Source organism: Trachymyrmex septentrionalis, unplaced genomic scaffold, assembly GCF_001594115.1.
Source record: "Trachymyrmex septentrionalis isolate Tsep2-gDNA-1 unplaced genomic scaffold, Tsep1.0 scaffold93, whole genome shotgun sequence".
Lineage (NCBI taxonomy): Eukaryota > Metazoa > Arthropoda > Insecta > Hymenoptera > Formicidae > Trachymyrmex > Trachymyrmex septentrionalis.
In genome coordinates this window covers 206220-222986 of record NW_017306121.1, presented here as the reverse complement: position 1 = coordinate 222986, position 16767 = coordinate 206220, and the positions used below count along the sequence as shown (strand labels likewise).

The following is a 16767-nucleotide window of genomic DNA, read 5'->3' as shown; positions in this document are numbered from 1 at the left end:
TAAAATATAGCACAAAAGATATTTTGCAATAAGTGAAAATGGAAAAAAACATAAAAAAAATAAATTTTTTTCAAAACCTTATCTTTTTCAAAAATAAATGAAAAAAGATTTTATTAGTGATGAATCAACAGCTAATGAGTTGAACTTTAAGAAACTACAATGAGAGCAAGTCAATAAGTTTTTAGAAAAAAATAGTAAAACATTTTTTTTGAGCGATTCATTTTTATTTCTCAACATAGTCTCCTTTCAGCTCAATACACTTGATTCTCTAATTTTTTCAAGCCGTCCGAATAATATGATTTGTCCAACCCTTCAAAATAAGCCTTTGTTTTTGTGCGATGAGCTAGTGATTCACCATTCATAAAAGTAGGGCTCCGCGGGAGGTCTTCAGCATCTTCTCACTAGAGTTAGAGTGAGCTCGTCAAGGGCTTCTATTCTAGGATTAGATGTAACCCTGAAGTGAGCCCTCGGACCTTCACGTTATCCCGCAAAACGCGAGTCTTTGCATTTCCTCGCGGCGAGCTCGTTACCAGACCTTCGCGAAGCAGAGGGAATCTCTTTCGGGCCTCTACGGGAATTAGTTCCTGGCAACGAGAAGACACACTGCCGCGGAAGCGTCGCCGGGACCGTTCCGGTCTTCCTCGCATACACGAGAATTTATCGACGGAAAAGGCAGCAAGGCCGCTTGATCCTCTCTTCCCGTGGAGACTCATACTACTGGAGCTCCGGCAAAAGAACACCTCCGTCAGAGATCCGCGACGATAACCCGGCCTTCACAAGCAGACGAGCACGAGCACCCTGAGGCCGTCAGTACCGCCGTTTCCGCTGCCTAAAGCACTGCGGGAGTTAGAAATCGGGTTACCCGCTGGGTTGGTGAGTGACTCCCGCACAACCGAAGACACTGGAAAAGTAACAAAGGAAAAGAAAGAGGATTAACACGCCCACGGCTGTCACGGCAGTTCTTCGGGACCGACTTCGACATCGAGGACTCCGAGGAAGAAACATAACTTACACTAGCACACACATCTTACACGCGCCGCAAGGCGCCGCAATAATTTTCATAAATACCGCAAGGTACCTCTGTAACACATCGGTCAATAAGTCCCCGGTCTGACACATAGAGAGCGCCACTAACACAAAAAGTACATAGTGGTTCGAAAGAACAGACCCTTTTAGGCGTACTGTCAAATGTATATGTCATTCGGATCATTATTGTGTGAGTTATTGAAGCTTTAGTGACGCTAATTTGGTTATTTTCATAACAATGGAAAAAAAGGAATTTCGTGTGCTCATTAAACACTGCTTTTTGATGGGAAAAAACACCGTTGAGGCAAAACAGTGGTTGGACAAACATTATGGCACCTCTGCCCCAGGCAAATCAACAATTATCGACTGGTATGCTGATTTTAAACGCGGTCGTACGGACACCGACGATGCACACCGCTCTGGTCGCCCAAATGAGGCAGTTGTCCCCGAAAAAATCAAGCAGGTCCATAAATTGGTTTTGTCCGACCGTAAATTAAAGCTGGATGATATTGCTGACATCGTAAAGATATCCAAGGGAAGTGTTTTTACCATTTTACACGATCATTTGTCGATGCGGAAGCTGTGTTCGAAGTGGGTGCCGCGTTTGCTCACTGTGGATCAAAAACAACAACGCGTCGATGATTCCGAGAGCTGTTTGGCCATGTTTCAGAAGGATCGGAAAGATTTTTTGCGTCGGTATGTGACCATGGACGAAACATGGATTCACCACTTCACACCCGAGTCGAATCGGCAGTCAGCTGAGTGGACTGCAGCCGGTGAAAGCCGCCCCAAGCGACCAAAAACTCAAACGTCGGCCGGCAAGGTTATGGCATCTGTATTTTGGGATGCCCATGGTATCCTTTTCATTGACTACCTCGAAAAGGGTGGGCGCATCAATAGCGAATATTACATGGCACTACTGACGCGTTTAAAGGCCGAAATCGTCGAAAACCGACCCCATATGGCGAAGAAAAAAATCATTTTTCACCAGGACAATGCACCGTGTCACAAGTCGATGGCAACGATGGTTAAATTGAACGAGTTGGGCTTCGAGCTGCTCCCGCACCCACCGTATTCGCCAGATTTGGCCCCCAGCGACTATTTCCTATTCGCTGAGCTCAAAAAAATGCTCGCTGGGAAGAAATTTCGATCGGATGAGGAGGTCATCGCCGAAACTGATGCGTATTTTGAGGGTCAGCCAAAATCGTTCTACAAAACCGGCATCGAACGTTTGGAAAGGCGTTGGACTGATTGTATTGCCTTAAAAGGAAACTATATTGATGAATAAATTCGAATTTTTATGTAACACTTGTGTTTTCTTTGCTAGACCGGGGACTTATTGACCGATGTGTTATATAGTACTGAATAAAGAGAGATATATTTAATTTGTAGAACATCCTATAATTAAGCATACTCATATAATTAAGCAGACTCTTCCACAATAATAAATTTTAACCGAATATATTCCCTAATATATACTAATGATATTCTACTATTCGGTCGGATAGTGCCGTATAATACCAGATATTTAAACAATATTACAGTAATATTTTAATGCGATATATTATATTGTAATATTTGAATAATATTGTGATAATATTATATTACAATGTATCACACTGCAATATTTAGACAACATTGTAGTAATATTGCAGAATGATATTGAGATATCACATTGTAATGTCTCAACAAAATAATTGCAATATTATATTATGATATATTTCAGTAGTATAATATTACATTGCAAGTTGTAATATACAACTGTAATATTGTAATCTTACTGCAATATTATACGCTATGTGGGTCAATAATTGCTCAATTATTGATGCAATATTTACCCAAATCTCAACGTTTTTATCATGTATATAAGGAAGCCATTTCTTCGTTATCGCATTCAAACTAAATAACTATATGATTTGAATAAGACAGGATACTTTTAAAATTATAAAAAAGTATAAAAAATTTGTAGAGGAAAATAGTTTAAAGTATCCTTGGCAGACAATGTATGTTGGATTCCACTTCTTTTTATAAAAACACAAATTATTTTCTATGTATAATAATTTTGTTTTTACAGTAGAAAATTTGTTTTTAAAACAGATAATTTTGTATTTTTGAAGCAAATAGATACCTAACCAAAATAAATTTTCTACTGTAAAAACAAAAATTATGTAAAAAATAATTTGTATTCTTAAAGCAAAGAATGTGTTTTAAAGCAGAGAATTTGTGTAACTAAAATTTGTAAAATTAAAGAAAAAATTTATTTCAGCCTCACTTATGTGGTCCTCTATGTCATCGATGTGACAGATTTCCTAACCTAAGTATTCATACAGCACAGAAAGATTGCAGAAACATTGCAGAATGATTTAATTAATACATTGCAATATTACGTGATGGTTGCGAAACGTTGCTGAATCATTCTTGCAAAATTCCAACAATATTAAGATGTCCGCTTTTTGTTATGCTATTGCAACAAAACATTCCAGCAATATTGCATTGTAATGTATTTGGAAAAATTTTTGACAAAGACTCTAAAATGAAAACTATTTCTATACATACTCGTATATCTCACTAACTTTAATTTTTCTACATATCGCATTTCTAGTGATATGTGCTTTCCAAAAGTAATTTTTTATGATAAAACCATAAAATATTCCAATGAATATGATTATATCCAAATTCAATATTATATAATCTTTTGAAAGTAATCTAAGACGTAATATAGATCAATACATTTTTTATTCAAATATAAAATAATTTATATTAATCATTATTATATCATAAAAGCGGCTGTTAAAAAGATTTTACTATTGTACATAAATACGAGTATTGTAAAAACTTATATTTTTATATTATTATTATTATAACAATTAAAGAATTATAGTTTTGCAATGTTTGTAGAATATTACAAGCATATTACTGACATTTTGCAGGCACGTTGTTAATTTACATTTCTGTAATATCTCTGCAATGTTACATTGCAATCTGCAATATTGCAACATTGCAGGAATATTGCTTCAATCTTCTGTGCTGTATGGGTAGTCATTAATTTTAACGATTGATACCTCGGTCCACGGGGCAGAGCGACATTTCTTCTGTCAGATTCGTTCATTTTGTGCGACGAATGAGCTTAATTGTATCAACATCGGAGGTGAGGAGGCTAAATTCAACATTTATCTATTTATTACCGAGACACTCAAACCGACTTTATTAATCCTGAGTGCGTTTCAAAACCTAACTGCAGTAACCTATAAAACTCTATAATTAACATCAATTAGAGTTTTGATTACCATAGTTATGTTTTAGAAGGTAGCCCATATTGTATTGAACCGACCGAGACATTACGATACATATCGCAATGCTCGTTGATCATGTATTATTTTTACGCGAAAACGCATTGGCTGAAAGTATTTTTATAAATAATTTGAGATAACCAGGTTATTTATATAACTTCAGTTACAATTGCCACTTGCTCAACTCCTCCGCGATCGCGTGACAGTAAACTTCACTTATAATCTCTGCAGAGTGTAAAATGTGTAAAATGTGCAGAAATGTTGCAGCGCTCGCAACGCTCGCTGATCATATATGAAAAAATAAAAGCACATTGGGTAAAGTTGCCGAAATCGCACCGACTTCTAAATCACACTATTTCGCTTAAAATTTTAATTATTGTATTCATATACTTTTTCACGAATTATTTAAGAACTACATAATACTGTAATGTTACTCCGTTATACTCATGATTAAATAATAGGAGTTATTATTTACATAAATAAAAAAGTCGTGATATTATTGCTATTTTTCAACGTATTTTATAACAGAATTACGAAAAATATAAATTAAATAGCTTAAATTTTGATATAATAATTTGTCGTGATTAGACTATTATTGAAATTAAATTAATAGAGTCAAAGTTTGCCTTACATTTTTGTTTATTAAAATGCTTCAAATAAATAAAAGTTTTAAAAGTGCTCTAGTTTCCTAAATTACACCGTACTGTAATTTCCTCAATCGCATCTCAATTTAACCTTTTAAATTGCATGATGCTTAATATTTTCACATTTCTTACATTTTTATTTCATTTATTATTATATAAAAATGTATATTAGAAACCTATGAAGTGCTTATTTTGTTTCACATCAAAACTTCTTAAATTATTTCTTGAAATTATGAAATATATATTCTTAAGTTTTAACAGCATAATACCAGGTGTACAAGTATGAAATGCGGATTTGAGAAAACAGATGGCGCATCAATGCAGTGTGTAGTATAAAGATTTGATTGTTATGCCATTTTGAAGTGCCAACAAGTGTCAGACGCGCACGAGTGATAAATTGAAAAAGTGTTTGCATAGTGTTGTGTTGCTGTGTTCGATATGTCGAAATTTATACCAAACAAAGAGCATTCGCGGACAGCATTAATTTTTTGTTTTCATTTGAAGAAAACTGCTGCTGAATCATACCGATTACTTCGAGAAGCTTATGGTGAACATGCTCCATCGCAAGATACGTGTGAACAATGATTTCGGCGTTTTAAAAGTGGTGACTTCGATGTTGCAGACAAGGAACACGGAAAACCGCCAAAAAGGTACGAAGATGTGGAATTGCAAGCATTGTTGGACGAAGATGATTCACAAACACAAAAACAACTCGCAGAGCAATTGAGCGTTAGTCAACAAGCTGTTTCCAATCGCCTACGAGAGATGGGAAAGATTCAGAAGACCGGAAGATGGGTACCGCATGAGTTGGACGGCAGGCAGATGGAGAGGCGCAAAAACACATGTGAAATTTTGCTTGCACGATACAAAAGGAAGTCGTTTTTGCATCGTATCGTTAGTGGGGATGAAAAGTGGATTTATTTTGAGAATCCCAAGCGCAAAAAATCATGGATAGACCCAGGCGCACCATCCACATCGACCGCAAGACCGAATCGCTTTGGCAGAAAGACGATGCTCTGTGTTTGGTGGGACCAGAAGGGTGTGGTCTATTATGAACTGTTAAAACCTGTGAAACGGTTAATGCTGGACGCTACCAACAACAATTGATCGATTTGAACCGTTCGCTGTTTGAAAAAAGACCAGAATACCAAAAGAGACAACACAAAGTCATTTTTCTTTATGACAATGCTCCATCACATATGGCAAAACCGGTTCGCGACACGTTGGAAGCACTCAGCTGGGAAGTTCTACCCCATGCGGCTTACTCACCAGACTTGGCTCCTTCCGATTACCACTTGTTTGCATCGATGGGTCACGCACTTGCTGAGCAGCGCTTTGGTTCGTACGAAGATGTGAAAAAATGGCTCAATGAATGGTTCGCGGCAAAGGGGGAAGATTTTTACTGGCGTGGTATCCAGAAATTGCCCGAAAGATGGGAAAAATGTGTAACTAGCAATGGAGCATACTTTGAATAAAGCTCTTTTTATCATTCTTCCGAATTTAATGTTTTTTTTTTTGAAAAAATCCGCATTTCATACTTATACACCTGGTAAAATACAATTATTTCCTTTTCTTATATAATTTTTGAATTTTTTGCGTTATTGTAATATTTTTAATGAAGAATATTTTTATTGTGTGATTTCTTTAAGCAATTTTCTTGTTGTCAAAATCGTATCATACTGAAAAAATTTTATTTTCAATAATAGCGCAAAAAATTATGAAAAAGTTACATAAGAAAAGGAACAAGTTTATTATGCTGTAAAAAACTTAAGAATATTCTTCATAATTTCTGAGTTATGAGCTTTTAAGTGAAAAGTGTGCGATTTCGCCAACCATACCCTACTATGCAACTGAAGTGTACGAGTATGCTATCGAAGCGTACGAGTACATAGAACGTGATCGGTTTTACTCTTATTGAGATAATCTCGGTCCCCCGGCTCGCACAAAGGAGTCACGGCAGCGTCTCGCGCTAGATATTACGCTTTATCTTAGCGCCGAAACACTATCGTGTCTCTTGATACTACGTGAGGATACTACGTGCGATGTTCATATAACAACACGTTATCATTATGGTACATCGGTTTCGTCGTGGTAAAGATTTCGTTGCGTGGTTCGCGCGATAACTCGAAGACTTGGCGCATCGCGTGAAAAATATCAAATCCACTAACGTGCCCATAGAAACGTTGTCGAAACAACAATGGGAGGCGTACCTTAGTGTGACGCGTTGTCACTTTTGCAAAAAAACTGTTTGCGCCGGATGACACGTGAATACGCGATCATTGCCACTTCACCGGTAGATGCTGTGGTCCAGTACATTCGAATTATAATCTAAATTATTTTTATAAAATTTGTTTTATATTCCGATCGTCTTTCATAATTTATTGCGCTTGCACAATTAACGCGCACTTTATAATTAAGGAAATCGCAACCGCATACGATGAACACGTTGAATTATTATCAATAGCAAAAGAAATATATATGAAAGTTATATCAGAATATTATATAAAATTTATAAAATATATAATATATAGATTATATAGAATATTATCAAAAGAAATATATATATCGTTTACCAAATATGTTAAAGATACTGCTGAGAAAGCGGAATTGCGAAATTGTATAAAATTAAAGTTCATCGATTCATACAAATTTCGGTAATTATGTACTATAGCGGAGAATTTTCCGATGACCTTGACTTTGACATGTGGTCCAGGCCATGACCCCGAGTGACTTTCAAAAGGTTTAATCTGGTTATAATTGTATTGTTGCACAACGTTGAAACCCACATGCAACAGTACAATTATGAATTCGCATACAATTGAGCAGTCAAATGTGTTTCGTGTCTCTTGAAAAAGTTCTAGTTAATAAAAAAGATAAAAAACTTCTTATGAAAAAAGTAATAGGCGCAATTAAGTTGTATGCGAATAATGTCGAGTTTTACATCAAAACTCACCCGAACTGTTATTATGCGAACATTTCCTTTAATCATTTTTGTACTGCGGTTTTTTTGATATGTTAATGTCTAAAGAGGGCTCAATCCGGTAGCCGAAACTTGTAACTTTTTATTTTTAATTTTATTTTTGCTTTATATAATTTTACCTCTTATTAATTGTAATATATTCTTCGTATAATTTTTAAAGAAATGTGTCGACTCTTACTTTGCTCTTTATTTATTATTATTTATTTTGTATGGGAAGAGTCCTTCGATTTGTCATTTGATAGGACAAATCTCAAGAAATCCTAAAGATCAAAGACCTCAACTCAGCTCCGCAGAAGTATACAGAATACTTTATTGCTGCGGTATTTATATTGGAAAAACCGGGAGAATGGTTAATTTATGAATAATAGAACATTAACGTGATGTCACGTTAAAATACGTCACGCAGTCAGCATTTAGTCACGTTATCAGAACACAACATCGAAACAAGACATCAAATACTGATACTTTGATAAAACGACCACATAGCCAATATTACTTCATACTTTCCAAGAAAGTATAGAGAAGCCATAGAGATACAAAAATCCTAACAATCTAAATAGAGATAAAAGCTACAACATAAATAAAATATAGAAAACCATTCTCCCGGTTATTAAAGACGGACTAATTCCCCCTCCCGTCCCCTCTCCCCCCCTTATTCACAATTCTCTTCTTTCCCCCCTACTCCAATAAGTAGCGTAATATAAAAAAGGAACGGCCCGGAGGGACAGCTCAGTATCAAGGCTGCTCTTCGCCCTAATAAAGTGGACTGTAAAGTTCACGAAACATTGGCATTCCAAAAAACCCGCGAAACGCATAATTTTTATAATTATCCAAATTTCTAAATGTTACAAGTCTCGATAAATTGTCGTCATATGTCAATAAAAAAAAATTAAAAATTCTACGTTCCAAATTTTCAACTTTATCAGACGAAGAATTTGAATTAACTCGTAAAAGTGTCTTTCTTTACGAGTACATTGATTGTTTCGAAAAATTGCAGGTCACGCTTACCACTACGCGAATCATTTTACAGTTTGGTGATAGGCGATACCGTATTCGAGAGCGATTACGTTTACGCCGTGAATGTCTGGCAGCGATTCTCTATTCGAACGCTTGACGGTGATCTGTAGTTTAAAACCGATGTCTTCTTATTAGTCGACATGTTTGAAAATTTCCGCGAAACTTGTATTGTGAGTTACGGTTTTGATCTCGCGTATTATTACACCTTGCCTGGTTTCACATGGGACGCTATGCTGAAACATATACTTACGCGTATATGTTTCAGCATAGTGTAAGTATTTGAGTTGCTCACCTCGATACAGTCATGTTCATCGACCGCGGTATACGCGGCAGCCTCAATTAATGTTCCGGCAAATACATAGAGGCTAATAAGTAGATGCGTCCGTACGAGCCATCGAAAGCGTCGTCGTACTTAATGTACTACGACGTGAATAATCTATACTTATAGGCAATGTGTCAACCGCTGCCCTACGCCACTTTCGATGGGTCCATGACGTTGCAAACGTTGACGTGAGCACAATCGCTCCCGATACGCTCACCGGTTATATTCTCGATCTCCCGCAACATCTACATGACCGACATACTTACCTACCTTTCTATCCGACGCGCGATAAGCCGCCCGGCAAGCGCGAGGATAAACTTCTAGCGACGCTGTATGATAAACAGCGTTATGTCATCCACTACCGTCACTTGCAATATCTCGTACTCATCAAGGTCTTCACGTAACAAAGATTTATCGGGTGCTATAGTTTGCTCCGTCTGGCTCCGTGATTATGGCTGCGAGCCACTTAATATTTCAAACGCTTCAGAGCATTTGTAGCACTACACACAACATGACTGGTCTATTTGACGCTTTGGAACGCTCCTAGCAATTCTGATTATGTCGTTAATACATCATCGTTTTTATCTCGCTTTGTTCCAACTGCCTCACCTCGAGAGATAGATTGGCTGGAACGTTCACGTAGCAATTGTAGCATTTGTAACAGTAACTAACCAATTGATGCGTAGAGTTTGGAGCGTAGCGTTCAGAGCATTTGGAAGAAGCAAGTGGACCGCAGCCTATATTGAACTCAATACACAGTTTAGAACGCAAATAATGATTTCGAAAAAAAATTATATAAATTAATAAACAACGCGCTATTCGTACAACTATGGAAAACATTAACTAGGAATCACGTTAACATAAAATTATTAATAAAATAGGACGGACGGTACGGTGCGGAGGCAATGATTGCGAAACCGAATTTCAAGAGTTGTAACGTTTTTGCGGAAAATCCAATCACCGAACTGCGAAAACTAGAGAAGAAATTCAACAAGCAGATTTACGTGGGTATGTGTAAACTATAACATATATCAAAAGTTTACGAATTTCACTACGAGTACATACATGTTACTGCTGCATCGCGGCAAATACAAAATCATATACACCGACATGGACAGTTTTATATATTGCGTCGAGTGCGAGGACGTTTACGAGATAATAAAATGCGATATCACTTCGACACAAGCAATTATCCGGCAGATAAAGCGTACGATATGCGTCTCGTGAATAAAAAAAGTACCCGACCTGATAATGAATGAGAATAACGATGAATAGTATATTGCAAATTGGATTAGGCAATTTACTAAAATATTTAATTTTTGGAAGAGCACGAATTGAGGCCGTGCGGGATTACCCACGTAATGAGCGGAACATCTTCATCGTTATATTATCATCCAGTAAGTCGGATTTTTAAAACATTTCTTCCTATAAAACCAATTCTTGTAAGGATAGAACAATAATAAATAAATAATAAATAAGAATAATAATACTTATGTAAAAATATTATTAATAAATATTGTTTTAGATGATGAGGATTCTGCCCATATTGTGTGTTGTAGAACCGTTATTCTACCACGACGTAAGTTTTAAAAAGTTAGCAAAAATTTACAGTAAGTTTATGCGAAGGATAATAAAATGTCACTTTTTGACGCGAGAAAATGAAGAAGAAGAACAGAAGAAGGAGGAGGAGAAGGAAGCTAGATTTTATCCTCATGATGTTGAAGGTAATAATACTTTACTAAACTTTTTATATATTTTCTCGCAATGTATTCTTATATACGAATTTTTAATTAGATATTTCATATATCATCGACGGTGTCGAATGATACAAATTAAGGAATATTAGTCAATATTCCGGAGACTTTTACGCGACTGAACAAAGCAACTAAGGGTGAGTTATCTTAGTATGCTAAATGTAGTCACACTACTTCAAATGTAACAAGATCTGCTCGTGATGTTTATATATATGCTTATATATATGATATATCTCAGTCAGTTGCAATAATTGTCGTAAAGAACATCATTCTTTTGATATAGCTTGGCCGGTTTTTGAATATTTTAAATTAATTAGTACGATTTGCGCCTATGCTAATGTAGATCCTTTGTTATCAAAAAAACTTTTAAGACAACATAATATTAAAAGTATAAAAGAAATTGAAAGAACTTTTTATCCATTGGCATACATGTCTAGAGAAACAGATGAGAATGATACTTTGTTTTATGGTGACGCTCGTGATCCTTAAAAAAATTCGATGTCTAAGGTACTAGAACGAGCCTCTGGTTTGAAGGAGAGTGGAAATGATTTGACATCTTTGGAAAAAGGTAATTCCAGATTGGATCCCTTTATGTCTCGTTTTAAAAAAAAAGAAAAAAACAGCTATTGGTTATCATGATGGTGGTGGTTCTGTTAAGGAGTTTAATAGAGTGCCAATTGAAAGAGAGGATGAGGATCGGGTTTCATTGGTAGAACCTGAGGATTCGGCATCTACTACGATTGGTACAAGGAAGAATGTTGTTCATAAAATTACAAATAAGAGTCATATCAATTTGGGAGATCATGGTGGAGATTAGAATGGGCTTTTGAGCCATCCTTGCTAAAATTTATTGCACGTTAGCTAGAACTAGTTCTTCTAGAAAATAAAAAATCTCTGAGATTGCTAAAATAGTATTTAATTCTATTTTAAATTAATTTTTTTTTGTTCTATTGTATTTAATCAGTCTCTTGAAATTCAACACTTCAACTTTTTCGCATTTGATTTTCTTATTTCAATAATGTTTTATATAATACAATAGTAGGGGATTACAATCTAAATTACATGAAATCTCCAATAAGATAAATATATATGATGTTGTTTGCATTCAGGAATCTTGGCTAAGAGCAGGTGTTATTATGGCCGTTTTACTGTTTTTCGTAATGATGGTTGGGGATGAGTATGAGGTCGCTTCGGAGGAGGTACAGCTATTATACACAGAACCAAATGGGATCCATCAGTATATAGTCTTAAATTTCCACGGTTTCAGAATTGGAATTAACGGTGGTAGTTGTGAATGGATTTAGACTTTCAAAAAAAAAGTTGCTAGTAATTTCTTTATATAGACCTCCAGATGTGAAAGTGAATCCTGAGGAATGAAAAAAACATTCTTCTTTTGTATATCTAGACTAAATGAGTCTTTTTGTATTGTAATTTGTGGAGATTTTAATGCGCAACATTGCTCTTAGAGATCTATTAGAGCAAATGACTGTGAGAAAAATTTGATTTATGCCATTACGGATTTACAAATTGCCCTTACAAATATTAAGTAATCATTATTCGATCTCGATTCAAGTTACTTCGGTTAATCAGGATAGTTTTTGGACTCTTTCTAACAGACTTAAATTAATTACAAAATATTAGGATAATAAGGTATTTCAAAATAAAATTAATGTTTGAGTTAAAAATTTACTAGAAAAAAAACAGCTCAAGTGAATTGTATAATAGTTTGCAGGACGCTATATTAAATTCTTTTTTTGAATCGGGGGGGGGGGGAAGATGTATAGATAATTGCTCTAATACTGTTAAATATGATCTGGATAAGGGTTATAAGATTGTTATTGGGCTTAAATTTGAGAGTTATCGGAGAGCAAAAAATAAGTCTTGATGGAATGAAATGTACGAAGAAGCTGTTAGGGATAAACAATTGGCTTTTAATAATTTTAAAGTTTCCCCTTCTAGAGAGAGTTTATATCTGTACAGACAATCTTCCCTTAAAGCTAGAAAAATTATTGCCAAAAGAGAAAATTTCAGAAAATTTGTTAAAGTGGATCATAACTTCCAATCAAAGAATTTTTAGGAAATGATTAATATATTTAAGAACTGTACATTTAATAATCCGGTTATTCCTAGTGATCAATCGATTGAAAATAAAATATTTCCTATGATAGATAATTTGGCTCCACCCTAGTGCATAAATAGTTTTGATTCTCCAATAGATTCTCAATTTTCTGAGAGATTATTTGTGAATTTCAATATTAAGGGGTTACGCCACCCTGAAATTTTCAAAAAATGGATTTTTTTTTGCATTATTTTGAAGCCTGAAATGTCAGGAACATTTTAAGATTGGACCGGTAAAAATATTTCAAATATAGAGAAAGTTATGCGCGTTACAGTGGCAGCGTGACCGAGCGGATTTCGGACAGAGGGTCGCAGGTAGTCACTGCCGCTTCGCCTCTCGCCGACCGTGCGCGTTTGAACAAGTTTAGTTTTTTCAATTATTAGTGAAGCAGTGAAGTGTAAGAAGTGTGGCCCTGGAATTGCGGACTAAAAAGGTAAAGCAAAAAGAAATCGATTTTTAAGGTTTTAATACAATTTTATTTTATTTTCCGTTTTACTCGAAACTGTATTTTTTGAAACGGTGTCACGATTATCTCGGAAACTATCCAACCGATTAATTTGAAATTTATATGGTATCTTCTTTACGATATTATCTATCGTGTAGCATACGGATTTTTTGATATATTAAGTTTTACAACTTTTATGAATGTTTTAAATAACAAATTCAGGGCTAAAAACAACACAAAATTTTCAAACTGCTCCCATTTATCGAAAAAAATTTTTTGTTCAAATTCCGTATGCTACACGATGCGTATTGCATTAAAGTTTAAAAAAAAATTTTTTGTTTTTTTTCAGATGAAAAATGTCGTCAGTGGACGTTACACCACCAAGGGCGCCTTCAAAAATCAACCCGGACCAAAATACGCCTATCTTAACCCATTTTCAGAATTTTAAACTGATTTTTTTTTTACATACTTTTAAAAGCATGTACAATTTGAAAATAAAAAAGAAAAAAATTAATTTGCGGTATCAGCGCCAAAAAAAATTATTGAAATTGAATGTGTTTTTAGTCCCGTCAGGGTGGCGTAACCCCTTAATGAAATATATTTATCAATTTTATTACTGAAAATAAATAGTGTTGCTGGTCCTGATTTAATCAATAACTTAATCATTTCACATCTGCCACATACAGTTGTGGAAGTTTTAATCAAATGATGGACAACGGTATTTTTCCGGAGTCTAGGAGGAAATATGACACGATTTTGATTCCAAAAAATAATAATAAGGGTTTAAGGCTGATATCACTCTCATCTTGTTTGGCTAAAATCTTTGAGAAATTAGTTTTGAGGCGCTTGGAAAGATTTGTTGAATTAGAGAATATTTTACTGGATAATCAATTTGGTTTTTGCAAGAGGCGATCTTGTGACCATTGTTTGGCCCATATTAATTTAGAAGTATATAATATATTTACTCAGGGTCAATTACTGGGTGCTTTATTTCTTGATATCAAGGGAGCATATGATAATGTCATTTTGGATATTCTTTATAATGACTTAAATATGTTGAACATTTTGTTATCATATAAAAGTTTTTTTAAGTTTTTTCTCTATGGTAGATCGGTAAAATTTTATAATAATAATGTTTTTGGCATTAATACCACTCAGAAGGGATTGCCTTAAGGGTCGATATTGTTGTTTAATTTTTATATTAGAAAGATTGTCTTTCAAATCTCTCACAATTGCTCTATGATTCAGTTTGCGGACGATGTAACTGTGCTATCAAGGGATAGGAACTTAATTTAGTAAATGAATAACTTAAGATGGCCTTTCATTCTTTATTTGAATGATTGGAGCCATTAATCTCTCACTTAAAATCAATAAGACTCAGTATATTATTTTCCATAAAACTAGAAAATTTCATATTCCTGAATCAATTGATTTATATGATTCGGTTATATCTTTTAGTAGATCGGTTAAATATCTGGGATTAGTCATGGATGTTAGACTAAACTGGAAGAATCATATTGCTTTTTTGAAAAATAAATCTATACTTATGAATATTTTAAAGTGGATATCGGGATTCACGTAGGGAATTAGTGCTCGAATGTCATTGAAATTTATTAATGCCACCTTATTGGCACAATTTGAGTGGGAAGCCTTCTGGTATAGGTATTAATGCGGCCAATTCATATATTGACCTAATTAACAACTTGTTATGCGCTGCATATAAGAAGGCATTGGAGTTACCTAAGGCTGCAACTAATAGAGTGAGTTGGAAGTTTTCTGGCCAAAGATCATTTAACAATACAATAAATAAACTATCTGAAAGTTTTTTGCTTAAATGTAATCAACTTAATAGTAAAATTCTAAATAATTAAACTATTTTTCTCAATCGGTGGCAGATGGGAGAGTACCTAATAGAAATATACCATTTATCCTTTTTAATTGGAATGAAATTAAGCACTTTAAAAAGCCGTTATATGTTTGGAATATTCATGCTGCTTTTGCTTACCCTGTGAATTTGGGTCAAGTTAAGATTCAGGTGGATATGGACTCTGATGTGTTGGCCAAAGGTTGTAGTAATCCAAATAGGGCTTTTAAATAGTCTGATGGTTTTTAGATCACCTTCTACCCGAGAGATTAGGATTTTCACTGATAGTTCCAAGACTTTTGTGATTAATGATGATGACCTTGTGGAATCGGATACCAATAATACACACATAAGTGTTATGTATAAATTGAATCATACGGTATGTTGCTTAAAAATAAGGTGGATTATAAGCATTGTTTAGCTGCTCGTTCTCAAACATATAGAGATAGGATGAAAAATTTTTTAACTCACTTAATCTAAACACAGGTAGATATTTTATGGAATTAAATACTGGGGTAGATTTAACTTCATTTCATAAGTTAAAAATTTATAAAAATGATTTTAATAAGGCGGTTAGATTAATAACGGGATATTCTTTTACAAATGCCTTTTTATATAAAATAGGCTGTAAGGAAAATCCAGATTGTGAGTGTAGCTTTGAATTTCAGGACCTAAATCATATTTTTTGGGTTTGCCCCCGGGTCAGCCTTGAATTTAGAAATGATTTGATTCAGTCACTTATTGAAATTGGAATTTTCCTTTCTTTATTAGTTTATGTTGTTGCTTTGTCAAACATTAAAGCTATCAATTTTTTGGTTATTTTCATGAATAAATGTAACTTTAATATTTAAATTTTAGCTATATTCGTTTTTTATACACGGTCTTGCACCTATGGTAACGCTCAGTTGCAGTTGATTTGCACACCGAATGAGGCGGCATCTGGAGTCTCTGTCTTTGTAATTCCAAAGATATATTTGAAGACCTCTGATTATGTTGGCAAACCTTATACTGAATAGTAACTTTTAAGCAGAGCTCTGCCCCCGAAGAGATTTTTATGCTGGATCACCAGATCCGTTCTACGCATGGTATTATAATCCAAGCATAGGGTTAGAAATCCATACAGGGGAACTAGAAGAAGAAGAAACGTGCGGAGGTAAGGTGTATCTTGTCTCCATCGAAAGCTCTCGATATGTTTTCCGACCGGTTCCGGCAAGTCCCGCTGATACGCAATAACCAGGAGGTAGAGCGTGTTCTACCTCCACTGGATATTCCCAATAGCTGAAAAGCGGAACTCCGGTTTTCGCAT

The 16767-nt window shown here is 34.9% G+C and overlaps 1 long non-coding RNA gene across 1 annotated transcript; it reads right to left on the bottom strand.

Annotated features, from left to right (window-relative positions):
• Positions 1 to 819: 819 nt before the first annotated feature.
• On the bottom strand, positions 820 to 15991 carry LOC108756082. Its single transcript, XR_001939812.1, has 3 exons — positions 15933 to 15991; positions 15603 to 15780; positions 820 to 901 (listed from the first exon to the last, which is right to left on the bottom strand). It is a non-coding gene; the product is annotated as an uncharacterized LOC108756082 (long non-coding RNA).
• Positions 15992 to 16767: the final 776 nt, after the last annotated feature.